This window comes from Chionomys nivalis, chromosome X, assembly GCF_950005125.1.
Source record: "Chionomys nivalis chromosome X, mChiNiv1.1, whole genome shotgun sequence".
NCBI classification, from domain to species: Eukaryota; Metazoa; Chordata; class Mammalia; order Rodentia; family Cricetidae; genus Chionomys; species Chionomys nivalis.
In genome coordinates, this window is record NC_080112.1 from 103614326 (window position 1) to 103628712 (window position 14387).

A 14387-nucleotide genomic window follows, 5' to 3' on the forward strand; every position below is an offset into this window, starting at 1 on the left:
TATCAAAATTAATAAAATCAGAAATGAAAGGGGGAACATAACAACAGACACAGTGGAAATACAGAGACTCATCAGGTTATATTTTGAAAACCTGTACTCCACAAAATTTGAAAACTTAAAGGAAATGACAACTTTCTGGATAAATATCACTTACTAAAATTAAATCAAGACCAGATAAGCAAATTAAACAGACCTATAACTGCTGAAGAAATAGAAACAGTCATCAAAAGTCTCCCAACCAAAAAAAAAAAAAAAAAGCCCAGGACCAGGTGGTTTCAGCTCAGAATTCACAAGATTTTAAAAGAAGAACTAATAGCAATTCTCCACAAGTTATCGCACACAATAGAAACAGAGGAACATTGCCAAACTCTTTTTATGAGGCTACAATTACCCTGATACCCAAACCACAGAAAGACATTATGAAGAAGGAGAAATTCAGACCAGTCTCACTCATGAACATTAATGCAAAAATACTAAATAAAATACTGGCAAATCAAATCTAAGAACACATCAGAACCATCATCCACCGTGATCAAGTTGGCTTCATCCCAGAGGTGCAGGAATGGTTTAACATATGAAAATCTGTCAACGTAATCCACCATATAAACAAATTGAAAAATAAAAACCACATGATCATTTTATTAAATGCCAAAAAAGCTTTTGGCAAAATACAACATCCCTTCATGATAAAGGTCTTGGAGAGAGCAAGGATACAAGGAACATACCTAAACTTAATAAAGGCAATATACAGTAAGCCAAAAGCCAACCCAGCTATTACACTGACAAGGTTGTCCACTCTCTCCATATCTATTCAATATAGTTCTTGAGGTACTAGCTAGAGCAATAAAACACCAAAAGGAGATCAAAAGAATACAAAGTGGAAAAGAAGTCAAACTCTCACTGTTTGTTGATGATATGATAGCTTAAATAAGCGATCCCAAAAATTCCACCAAGGAACTTCTACAATTCATAAACACTTTCAGTAATGTAGCAGGATACAAGATTAACTAACAAAGTCAAGAGCCCTCCTGTACACAGATGATAAAAGAGCTGGGAAAGAAATCAGAGAAACATCACTCTTTACAATAGCCACAAATAGCAATGCCCATCAAAATCCCAGCAAAATTCTTCACAGACCTCGAAAGAACAGTACTCAACTTAATATGGAAAAGCAAAAAAACCCAGGATAGTCAAAACAATCCTTTACAATAAAAAAACTTTGGCAGAGCAGGCAATGCTCTTAACTTCTGAGCCCAAAGGTCCTGAGTTCAATTCCCAGGTCTGGAGCCCTCTTCTGGCCTGCCGGCGTACACACAGACAGAATATTGTATACATAGTAAATAAATAAATATTTAAAAAAAAAAAACTTCTGGAGGCATCACAATCTCTGACTTCAAACTCTACTACAGAGCTACAGTACTGAAAACAGCCTGGTATTGGTATCCGAACAGCCAGGAGGACCAATGGAATCCAATGGAAGACCCGGATATTAATCTACACATCTTCAAACACCTGATTTTTAACAAGAAAGAAAAAAATATCAAATGGAAAAAAGAAAGCATATTTAACAAGTGGTGCTGGCATTACTTAATATCAACATATAGAAGAATGAAAATAGACCCATGCACAAAACTCAAGTCCAATGGATCAAAAACTTCAACATAAAGCCAGCCACACTGAACTTTATAGAAGAGAAAGTGGGAAGTAGACTTTAATGCATTGGCACAGGAGACCACTTCCTAAATACACCCCAGCAGCACACTGAGAGAAACAATTAATAAATGGTACCTCCTGAAACTGAAAAGCTTCTGTAAAGCAAAGGACATGGTCAACAAGAGAAAACAACAACTTACAGAAAAGGAAAAGATCTTCACTAACCCAACATCAGACAGAGGTCTGATCTTCAAAATATACAGAGAACTCAAGAAATTGGCCACCAAAAGAGCACATAACCCAATAAAAAAAATGGAGTACAGACCTAAACAAAGAACTCTCAATAGAAGAATCTAAAATGGCTGAAAGACACTTAAGGAAATGTTCAACATCCTTAGTCATCAGAGAAATGCAAATCAAAACAACTCTGAGATTCCATCTTACACCTGTAAGAATGGCCAAGATCAAAAACACTGATGACAACTTATGCTGGAAATGTTGTGGGGGAAAAGGGAAACACTTCTGCATTGCTGGTGGGAATGCAAGCTGGTAGAGCCCCTTTGGATGTCAGTGTGGTGATTTCTCAGAAAATTAGGAAACAACCTTCCTCAAGACCCAGCAGTGCCACTTTTGGGTATATATCCAAAGGATGCTCAATCATGCCACAAGGACATATGCTCAACTGTGTTTATATCAGCATTGTTTATCATAGCCAGAACCTGGAAATAACCTAAATGCCCGTTGAAGGAAGAATGGATAATGAAAATATGAAAATGTGGTACATTTACACAATGGAGTACTATACAGTAGGAAAAATACCGACATCTTGAATTTTGCAGGAAACTGCATGGTGCTAGAAAACACTATTTTGCGTGGGGTAACCCAGACACAGAAAGACAATTATCACATGTACTCACTCATAGGTGGTTTTTAAACATAAAGCAAATAAAACCAGCCTACAAACCACAATCCCAGAGAATTTAGACAACAATGAGGACCCTAAGAGAGACTTACATAGATCTAACTTCCATGGGAAGTAGAAAAAGACAAGATCTCCTGAGTAAACTGGAAGCATGAGGAACTTGGGGGAGGGGTGAAGTGGGGAGGTGAGAGGCAGGGAGGGAGCAGAGAAAAATGTAGAGTTAATAAAAATCAATAATAAAAAAAGAAAAGCAAATAATTTATGGGCATGACATTGCTCAAGGAAAGCATAGAAAATGAAGAGAGGACAGACTGACAATAACATCCAGCAAGACAATGAAGTTTAAATGGAAGATAGTATAAAGGAAGGAAACACTGACATAGTCAGTCTTAACTACCTAGGCACTAGTGAACTAAAGTTGGGAGAAAGAACAGGATCTGTGAAAGAAAGAAGTTTGAAAAGCAGGCAGTTGTCAATAAATTCAGATGTCAAGATCATTTGAAGAAAAAAAAAAACACTACCAATGACAACCATAGTGCCTGGACATATGGCTCAGTGTTTAAAGAGTTTGCATTGCAAGCATGGAGAGTTCAGTTTGGATCCCCAGGTCTGTGGTAAAGATTCAGTGATGGCATATATCTATTATCCAACCCTGGGAAAGCAGAGTTAATTGTGTCCCTGAAGCTCTCTGGATAGCTAGTTTAATTGAATTGCTGAGTTTCCAAAGCTTAGTGAGAGGCTCTGCCTCTACAATGTAAGATTATGACAAAGGAAGACACCTAACATTGACATCAATCTTCCATGTGTACACACACACACACACACACATGCACCAGCACATATGTGTACATATATGAAAAAAATGTATATATCACACAAATACACAATTCAATAGATTTAGCAACTGGGAGATTATTGATAATGCTTTTAGGAAACTGAAATGATATGTTAAGAATTGAAGAAGTATAGGCAATTCTCATACACATGCCATTTATTTTAATTTAAAAAGCCTAGTAATAATACCAAAAGCAGCCTGACTAGAAGAGCAGCCAGGAAGATGCATCATACCATTATAGCATCAGAATATGACAAATACATAAATGCTATCATACAAATTAGTCTCTTTATCTACTGTCCAAACAGTCACATAAAGACATTGTTGTTAACCTCTTGGGCTTCCCTGGACTACATAATTACTAAAAATAATTTGATCAGCTTCAGTCCAATCGACACTAATCAACATATTATCTCCAACTTCATCCTGTTTCTATGGTCCCTATTTGTTCATATTCATCTTTTTTCTCGATTCATTGGTCTCTGGTCACAACAATTTGTCTGTATGGGGAGTTTTATGATATAATACACAAGATAGGAAATCCAGATATCGGTTTTACATTGAGCAATACAAACAATTCAGCATGCTCTGCTCTGTTCCATGAGAGAAATCTCATAGCAATCTGTCATTGCTAAATTGCACCACTTGACCCAGTTTCTACTAAACCTAGGTCATAAAACAAGCAAATATTGGTATGCACAATTATTATTCTAGTTGCATTTACGATGTGATTTATGCTAAAATATCATTTTAAAGCATGCCATTTTCTTCTAACTTATTTTTTTCTGTATTTCCTCCTTTTGCTCTTCACTCCACATACACTTTTAACAGCTCCTGGAAATTTGGTGGCAAATTTTGCATATTACACAAGCTTTTATTTGAGTATGTTCTTTTGTCACCTCCATTTCCTACTGATTTTAGCGTCAGCAAAGAACACGGAAGACAAATAAGTTTGCACTTATTTTTTTGTCATCAAAAATACAAACCATTGTTTGAAAAGTTAGTTTTTTCCCCATTCAAAAATCCTAAGAAATGACTGATTCTATATGTACTCAATTCCCTAAGTCTTAGGTTCCTATTCCCATCACCATTCACACCACTATTCTATATATATCTGTGAGTCACAAAAAGAAGTCTAAGAAGGGGGCTGGAGAGATGCCTCAGTGGTTAAGAGCATTGACTGCACTTCCATAGGTCTTGAGTTCAATTCCCAGCAACCACATGGTGGCTCACAACCACCAGTAATAAGATCTGATGCCAACTTCTGTCTGCAGGGAAACATGCAGGCAGACCATTGTATACATAATAACTAAATAAATAAATTAAATAAAAGAAGTCTAAGAATAGAGTTTTGCAAAATATTGCTGTGTATTTTTCCATTTAACAATAATGGTATTCATGCTTGTGAAAGCTTTGCTTTCATTTCAACTTTTAATTAGTCTTTATAATAATAATTAATATTATTCCTACTTCATACACTATAATCATTTACTTTAGAGAAATATTTTTTAAAATGGGTAATTAGTATTCAGACTGCTAATGAAAATGTGAAAGTACTGAAGTTACAAATAGATATAATGGTAATCACTGACTTTCTTTCATTTGATTCTTATTTATCAGCTTCCCCACAGTAAGCAAATTCTCTAGAGTAAACAAGTTAAAATTGGGATGCCAAAATACTTTGAGGGAGAGAGGGAGAAGAAACTTAATCCGTGTTCAAGTGGCATACAATATTGTCTGTCAGAGTAAAATCTGTGATCATCATCTATAGTAATTGAATTTGAAATTATCTCATGAGTTGGTAGCAATATGCTAGATTTTTTTTTTCTAAAAATGTGATTGTTTCCTTTGCTCTGTTTTAAGATATATGTTGTTTGCATCATTTATTATAGAGGACAAGTTTCACAAAATCTAGTCACTGACAGGAAGTTGGTGTGACAAGTGTCAGAAACTATTGGGCTGAGGCTGTGTGTACACTAATTTCTGCTTTGAAACCTTCCCTGAGTCTCTCGGTGGTGGTCCAAATCCAAATCAGATCACACCATAGAAGTCTGATTGTATGTGCTCTGTGCCAGTTCCAATCTACTTCCATTATTTTATGTGCCAACAAGTGGATTGAAGAAATACATATGTTTACAAAATGAAAAAGATTAGCAGGATGATGTGGTTGGTGAATGGAATTTCAAGCTGATACAAATCTTTAAGACCACATGACCAGCAATCACCTAGCCACATTAGCACTTCTCCATTTAATACAGCTATGAACATCTTTAGCAGCTCTGTGTTCACTATTTGCTTGAACTCTATCGCATTATCAGAGAGCTGGAGATGAAAAAACAAAATAAAACCAAGAAACAACAAACGAAACAAAAAAGGAAAGCCAAATTTTTAGGGGTGAGGATGGAAATATTTTCTTTTGTTCAGGGGAAGATTGTAAGTCTTTCTCTACTTGGCTCAAATCAAAAAGAAAATACACATACCCACACTCCAAACAATCTTTTAAGTGAAAGGTTAGCTTTTCTCAAAAGTCTGAATTCTACCTGAATCACAGCAACTTCAAACAGTCTACAGGCAGTCTTCAGAGATTTGGATAGAGTTGCAAGGCTATTAAAAAATGCTATGGGCTTTAGATTTTGACAGAGTACAAAGGCTGATTCTTTTATTTGAATGTGTAATTTTCAATGGAAAAAGAAGGATAGTTAGAAGAAGGTAAAGAAATTCTCTTCACTGGTTTTACTGAAAAAAAATGTTGGCTATATTTAAGAAAACAAAATATCTGTGATATTACAAAATACTATTTAAATGGAAAAAAGTTAGATGGCTTTTAAAAGAAAATGTAGGACAATTACAATAGTATTACTGAGGGAAATATCTTATGGCAATGTGTTTGAACACCAGTTGGAAGAGATGACCAAACAGTTCCTTTGATATGAACTATATTCAGCAGAAGCATTGGAATTTGATTAAAGCTTGACAAAAAGTCACTGAGCAATTCTGGCTTTATCATTCATCAGTAATTGAAAGTAAAAAGAAAATATATGGGAGAAAATCTGTGGACCTAAAGAAAAGGAAGGGATAGTTTTCAACAATTTCTACTCCTTCAAATTGTACAGAAAAGTAGAATATTATACTTCAAAATAACTTTAATTATTACTGTCTTTTGGGATTAGGGGCACATTTTTAATGTCATGCATCTGTGTAATACTAATAAATGATAGGGCTCTACATGGTCTGATATATGAAAAAACTGCATTTATTGGAGTGAAAGTTCTAGAAGATGCAGACTATCCCAGAAGACCTACCAGCTCTCTACACAGAAATATGTACATGTATATTCCATATCCTCAAGGTCCCTCAGCTTCTAATAATCTTCCCTACCCTCTTCCATCCAAGTTCTATTTCCATAATGCCATGTCCCTCTAGCACACAGACTTGCCCTGTGAGAATGAAGTACCTCTGATAGATAACCTCACAGGTAGAGGCCACTCTAGAATGATGAATGTTCCACAAAATAAATTCTCTCATTCCTACTCAGAGGAAGTTTCCACTCTTCAAAGTCCCTCATTCACTTTCTCTGCTTCTTCCAAGAAATGCCATAGAACATCTCTTACTCCATTTTGAGACCCAAACATTCCTAGCACATTCCTTTTACCTGATTAAAAGTATTTCTTACACAAGAATTACTTCTCTGGGTCTTCATTTGCTCCATGCCTATGTAAGAAAAAAATATACACTGTACTTTGTTTTATTGCTGAAGGAATTCCTACAGCCAGTAACCTTTAGGTTACCTACCCACTTTGGCATGGCCTCTTATACTATAAATGCTAACATAAAGCACGTGTCAGGCATCTCTTCTGGCAGCGTGATTTGGTTTCTGTTCCCTATTTGTGCAGAGGATTGTTATCTGTGAGTCTACCCCTAAATAAATAACCCTTTATTATACTCAGATCTGAGTCAGTATGGGATTTTTTTTAGCATCCTTTTTCATCTCATATGGGAAAAATTTTAAAAATTCTTTTAGAGAATTTCATATATGTTATCACCACCACTTCAATTCCTCCTATGTCCCCTCCCGCATTCACCTCTCAAATTCATAAGCCTATACCCTTTTTCTCTACTACCTCCCTCCCTCCCTCCCACACTCCCTCCTTCCCTTGTCCCAAGCATATCTTGCTTGCTCTGTGTCTGTGTCTGACTTCCTCTGTGTCTGGGTGACGACTGTAGACTGGCTGTTTCCTCTTCCTCGAATTCTCATTGCCTGGCCTCTACTTCCTGCCTCGCTAATAGCCAATCAGCATTTATTTAAAATACAAGTAAAAGGGTACATTGTCCCACAGCATCTCTCCTTCAGCAGTTGTCAACTGCCTGTATAGCCTCAACTATGAGAGGGGCTTTGTCCACCCTTTTTCTAGCCATCATGAAATGTTGAGTGCTATGATTTTGTGCAGGCAGTTGCCCCTTTTAAAATTTTGTGGTTGCATCATCGCTGTCATGTCCAGAACTACTTTGCATTATGAAAAATTTCCAAAAGACTCATGCCCTAATGATATTAATGAAATTATAAATAAAATGAAATTAGCACTGCAGGGAGAATGAGTATCAAAACAATACAAAAAATTTACTTCACATGTCAAAGTCGTGCATTAAAGTATGGGGCAGACTATATCTTGTTTCCCCTTCTTATAAGTATTTACAATAAGCCCTTGGGCTACCCAAAGGAAAACACATAGCCTGCTGTAAATTGGGGAGACCCACTTCTGGAGTACTGGATGATAGGTAATACACGGATTTTAGCACCGTTACTTGTTAATCACTGTTGATAGTCACAGGACTTTATTGCAAGCATCCCATGTAATGTTATTTTACATTTAAGTAAGGAAAGATTTTGAGGGCTAGAGTGATATCACACTCTTATTGAGAGCTTAGATCATTTCTTGGTACCCCAGTGTGCTTGAATGGAGGAACAGCTGAACAGCCAGACTCAGCCCTTATATTAGCAAAGTTACTTTGAATACTCCACAGATGCCTTGAGGAAGCCCCATGTCACTGATGACTATCAAAGCACTCTATGTCCCCAAGGTATAGCCCAGACATGATTATTTCAAATAGTTGTGCTGTATCTGTTTGCCATCACAAATCTTGATTGAACTCTAGCAGCTATTTTCACCCATGTCAGATGGGGAACAGTTTCTCTAGGGGCCCAGAAAAAGGCCTGTGATTGGTGGAACAAATAATTCTCTTACATAAATTACTGTCATGACTGGTGCAAATAAGCTTGTCATACTCTGCTTATGGCTGTATAAGCTGCTGTTCAGCCCACTGTGTGAGCCTAAAAGAAACAGTCTCTTTTGTTGCACCCTAGCTTTTCAACATTGTACCCATAAAAAAGGTTTATTTCAACTTGGCTTTTCTTGCTAACATTTGATCTTTATCATAGATAGAGTGGGCTGAGCTCCTAACACAAAGGGAAATGGTAGAAGTGGTGGTGGAGTGACAGTAACAGCAAAGGCAGCAGCAGTGACAGAGGTGGCAAAAGGACAGTTGAAGGGTTCCAGAGAGGAGAAAATGTGAGCGCCCAGTTGATGAAAATGTTCCAGGGTTCCAAGTCTTAGAAATCAAGGGTCTCAAGTATATCAGCCTCAAATTTCTAACACAAGTCAGTCTCAAAAGGCAAGAATATCATCATCCAACACCCAAGAGTTTAAGACTTGCCATCTGAGAGTCACACTACTGGTTGAAGCAGAACGAGGTTTCCTATGCACGAGACCTATTTGGAAGTTGTAACATAAGCAGGGAATACTTGAAGAGGGTGCTTCTGATGCAAGTGTTGCTCACTTCTGCTGGAAGCTAAGGAGCACAATACCAGTCAATTGTTCAGTCACTGATAATAAGAGATCAGAACAAAAAGAGTCAGACCCAAGTAACCAGAATCATTAGTCTTTGTTATCAAAAGCCCAGAGCAATCGGCTCCTAGATCTCAGAGCTTGTAGCCTTAAGTCTTCAGGTCATCTAGACCAACCACAAGGTCTCAGGCACTCAAAGGCCCAAGATTTCCACTAGAAGACCTTCTCATATACTCACAATTTGTACATGTGCATAACAATAGGGTCCAATTTAAATGATCTTACAGCCACGTGCCTATGAAAAAATTAACAAGAACATGAAAACAAAGGAATATCAGTGGTTCAACATTTGTTCATACAATTCTCACCACAGTACACCACTTGAATCACCATTTTCTATGTTGGAGGTGGGTCTTGTATTAATCTGTTGCTTTCATTGGTTAATTAATAAAGAAACTGCCTAGACCCATTTGATAGGCCAAACCTTAGGTGGGCGGAGTAGACAGAACAGAATGCTGGGAGAAAGAAGCCTAGTCAGTGGAGTCGCCATGATTCTCCCACTCCAGACAGACGCAGGTTAAGATCTTTCCTGGTAAGCTAGCTCATGGTGCTACACAGAATATTAGAAATGGGTTAGATCAATATGTAAGAGCTAGCTAATAAGAGGCTGGAACTAATGGGCTAGGCAGTGTTCAAAAGAATACATTTTCCGTGTAATTATTTCGGGGCATAAGCTAGCCATGCGGGCGGCTGGGTGCCGGGGACGCTGCCCCGCCGCCCTTATTACAACATTTCTAGAATTTAACTGCAACTGAGTTTAAGAAGTTAGTCTTAGAGAAGAACATGTGATCAAGCCACACAATCTATGTAACTCACATGAAAATGCCTGAGTTCTTTTAAGCTCTAGGTTTAAATACACATTGATTTTTGTAAATACATCAGTCCAATATAGTAAGAAAGTAACATAGCTCCTATCATTTTATCTCCTAACCTAATTTAACTCCTTACAGCTCTAAACCTTTAGTCCATTACTCAATACTCTTAAGAAAGAATTTCCCAGCTAACCACATGCAGTACTCTATCTGTATTTGTAGTACTTATTCTATCTACCTTCATCATTTATGTTGTTTTATTTTTATGACAGGGTACCATTTCAGACCAGACTACCCTGGAGCTCGCCGCATATCCAAGGACTAGGCCACCATACCCAATGTTTCTAGGAGTCGACTGTTGAATGAAGTCAACCTCTGCTTTATCTCTGAGCACAGCTTCTTCCTGCTCTGATAGATGAATTGTGGTAGGAGCAGTGGGCTGCGTTCCCACCCAGCTCCTGCACGGCTAGATTTATAACCAAAATAACAACACACAAATTGTATTCTTTTAAACACTGCTTGGCCCATTAGCTCTAGCCTCTTACTGGCTAATACTCACATCTTGATTAACCCATTTCTAATAATCTGTGTAGCACCACAAGGTGGTAGCTTACCAGGAAGGTTCTTAACCTGTGTCCATCTTGGAGAGCAGAGCTATAGCGTCTACCTCATCGCCCTCCTCCCAGTACTCTGCTCTATCCACTCCGCCCACCCAATCCTCCGTCCTGTCAAAGGGCCAAGGCAGCCTCTCTATTAACCAATAAAAGTAACACATAGACAGACGACCCTCCTCCATCAGTGAATTACAAACTGGCAATGGTGTTCACGCAGTTAAGCCACAAGTATATTAAACTTGATTCTCCTTTGTTTCTTTTTTAAAAAATTCTAACAATTACAACTGATAAGAAAATAGCAGTTATCTACCAATTCTGAATCACCTTAATTCTGAATACATGTCAGGACAAGCAACTTACCAATGAAACTGCTGTGCCCATACAAAAGCTGCAGTAACTAAAAGGTCAATCCTGTCTTACTGCCTTCTAATTTTCGAAATATTTACAATGACTATTGTTGTGAGAAGAACAAAAGACTCCCAACTGGAAATTAAATGAATCATCACAATACGTAAATCCTTCAGGTACTCTCCATGGCTTACAAAACCACTATTGACGTGGAATGTCTAAACAAGAAGCAAAGTGACTTGATACCAAGAACCCTGTGAAGGACTTCTACTTCCATGGTATGTGACCTAAAAGAAAAACGCAAGATCAAGCTTTTCTTTCTACAGGAGCCCAAGGGCTGAAGTTGTAAAGTCTTCCAGGAAAGGAGACTCATCACTTACCTCATTCACACCAATCTCAAAATGACTAATATTTTGTTCTGAAATCAAATTCTTGTAAGGAAAGAGAAAATCTCAAGGACTGGATTTACTTCAGGCTTTTTATTTTCCAGCCTTGCCAAGAAGATGAGAAATCTCTTCCTTTCCATTTCCAGATTAACCAGAATCAATGGTACCTACTTTATCAGGAGCTACCTGAAAATTCCAGACATGAGGCAAAAGGTCATTCCCATTTGCTGCTGTAGCTGGTGCTCAGAATTTTTACTTTAATCCCTATCCTTTGTCTGGGTTTAACTTCCGTGGTTTAAGGCCCAAGTTCTCTGTTTTTGTTTTTAGGCATGAAGAATTTCTTTTTTTGTCTTTCAGGCTTTAATTTGTTAACTCTGCATTTTCAAAATCTCTATGTGAGTATTACTGATAAAGGCAATCACCTGTTGGCCTGGTGTTAAACAAGGTGGTTGCTTCTTGAATTAGGTACCTCACAACTTGATTTGACCAGCACATCTTTACCACCACCACCACCACCCCAACCCCCACAATTCTCCATTTTGCCTCAGGAATACAACAAAAGCCTGACACTTTCACTCTGCTTGAATAACAATAGGCTCATTGTAGTACAGACAGCTAATATGAATCTGAGTACTTCTTACCTTGCTTTAAAAGGAGAGATGATGTTGAGAACCAGAAGGAGCTTGAAAGCACCCCAGGCAGTACCTGGACATGCTACCCTGAAGGCAGCTGGCTTCCAGATAATAGCAACCCCCTTTGCTAGTTTCCTGCTATTAGGCAAATTCTTTCACTTACTTGATCTGTTTTTTTTTTTTTTTTTGAAAATGGTGATACCAGTGAATCTCATAAAGCTGTTGTGAATTTAAAATATTTTAAAAATCATAATTATGATTTTCTTTCTAGGCAACACACATGTTCAACTCACAAATGTGCTTAATAACTATAAGCAGTTAATAGAAAGGAGCTTGACTTAGCTGTTTAATCTTCTGAAAATAAAAACAAATCATAAGGCAAAGTCATCATGAAGAAGACCTGAGCTTGTTCCAAATTGTTCAGCATTGCAATATGTTTAAATTACAAAGGAGTTTGCTACCAGCTGGGCAGAAATTAAAATATTTTGAAGAGGCATTTGTGTCTCTCAATCTGACAGACTATTGAAATAATGGACTCCAAAGAATTGAGAAGTTCCCCATAGATCCCAAGTTAGGAGAAAGAGAAAGAACCAAACAAACTGGAAACGTATCCCAGAAAGAGATTCTACACACCTTTAACAACTTACAGACCTCCTTACATAATAAGACTGAAGTCCAGACAATGAGTCTGTGGTGAGCAAGACCAACCCTTTCTTGACTAAGATTGATTAGATGTGCATGTCCTTGGCCTTCTATTTAAACTTCACATCACTTTGCTACCTGGAAAGTTGACTAGGTGGAGCAAAGGGTTTTTGAATCTATTTGTCCTTCTTCCCCATGTAGCCACTGTTAGGTCCAAAGAAATGCCCCCCAAAATGTCAGTGTTGGTGACAATATCTTAAAAAGAATAACTCTGACCAGGCAAACAGAAGGATCATTACTAGGTAAACAGAAGCCTAAATTATGCATTCTTTAGGAATCTTATAAGGAAGGTTTCAGTGTACCAGGAAAAGCACTACCTACTTTATCTGCCCCAATGTTCAACTACCTTGGCAAGGGCGTTTAGTTCTTGGCTAAACTGAACAGCCTACATCAGTTCAAAGACCCCCATCCTTTGACTATCATAGAAAATCCATATGATTTCCCATCAAGTTTCTACCCTGTATTCCAGGGGCATGGCAGCTTGTTCCCCCAATAAATCTTCCTTTCTACCTATAGAGTACTTCAGTGGTTTCATTGCACCTTCACTTCTAATCACATTTAATACATGGGGCCACAGGTTGTGGCATCCAAATCCTATAACAGGGTGACCAGATACAAAGGGTACTGTTAGACTCCTGCTTCAAGGATTACATGAACAAAATCATTTGCATATTTGTGCTTTGTAGTTTGTTAGGCTATGTTCAGATCATTTTCTGTCCTTTCCAATATATTTTCTTTGACATTAACAGTATTTTGTCAAACTCTGGGATCATAATACATGTCTGGTTTTTGTAGCACTTTCTCAGAGAGGAAAGGATACATGGTTTTTTGGGTATTTTGTTTGCTTTCTAAAAATATCTGAAGGCAGTATCATATATCTTTAGTAATATTTGGCATGCAAGGGAAGGCAATAAGATGTATATTTTGCTTTCAGAGAAGAGAAAAACAGCCACATTTCAAAGGTCCCCATGAACTTATATACCTTGGCTGTTGAACTAAAGCTCTCACTACTGAGTTTAGAGGGAGGGGAGAGGGAGGCCAGTGGAAATGAACACACTTCTATCATTAACAAAAAAGAAATAAAGAGAGATGGGGGAGAGGAAGAAAGGAAGGAAGAAAGGAAGGAAGGAAGGAAGGAAGGAAGGGAAAGAAAGAAAGAAAGAAAGAAAGAAAGAAAGAAAGAAAGAAAGAAAGAAAGAAAGAAAGAAAGAAAGAAAGAAAGAAAGAAAGAAAATCAGTAGGCTTTCTAGGCCAATGACTTTCCCTTTCATCTGGGCAAGCTGACACACACATACCTCCACAAACTGATTGTCCTCCTGAGGAGTATAAATGCAGACTCAGCTAATGAATAATATAAAAGCATTCTGACAAAAATGCAACATGTGGGGAAGTACAGAAAATATCTAATTCTCTGACCTTGTTGTAGTTACCAAGGGAGAAAAAAAATGAAACTGAGCAAACAATGGTTAAGAATGAAAACTCAAAAGAGAGCTAGCTCCATTTGCTAAAGAATGTGTCATTCACTCTCTGGGAGTATTTAATCATGTCCACATGCCCTGATACAATCATTGAAACTCAAG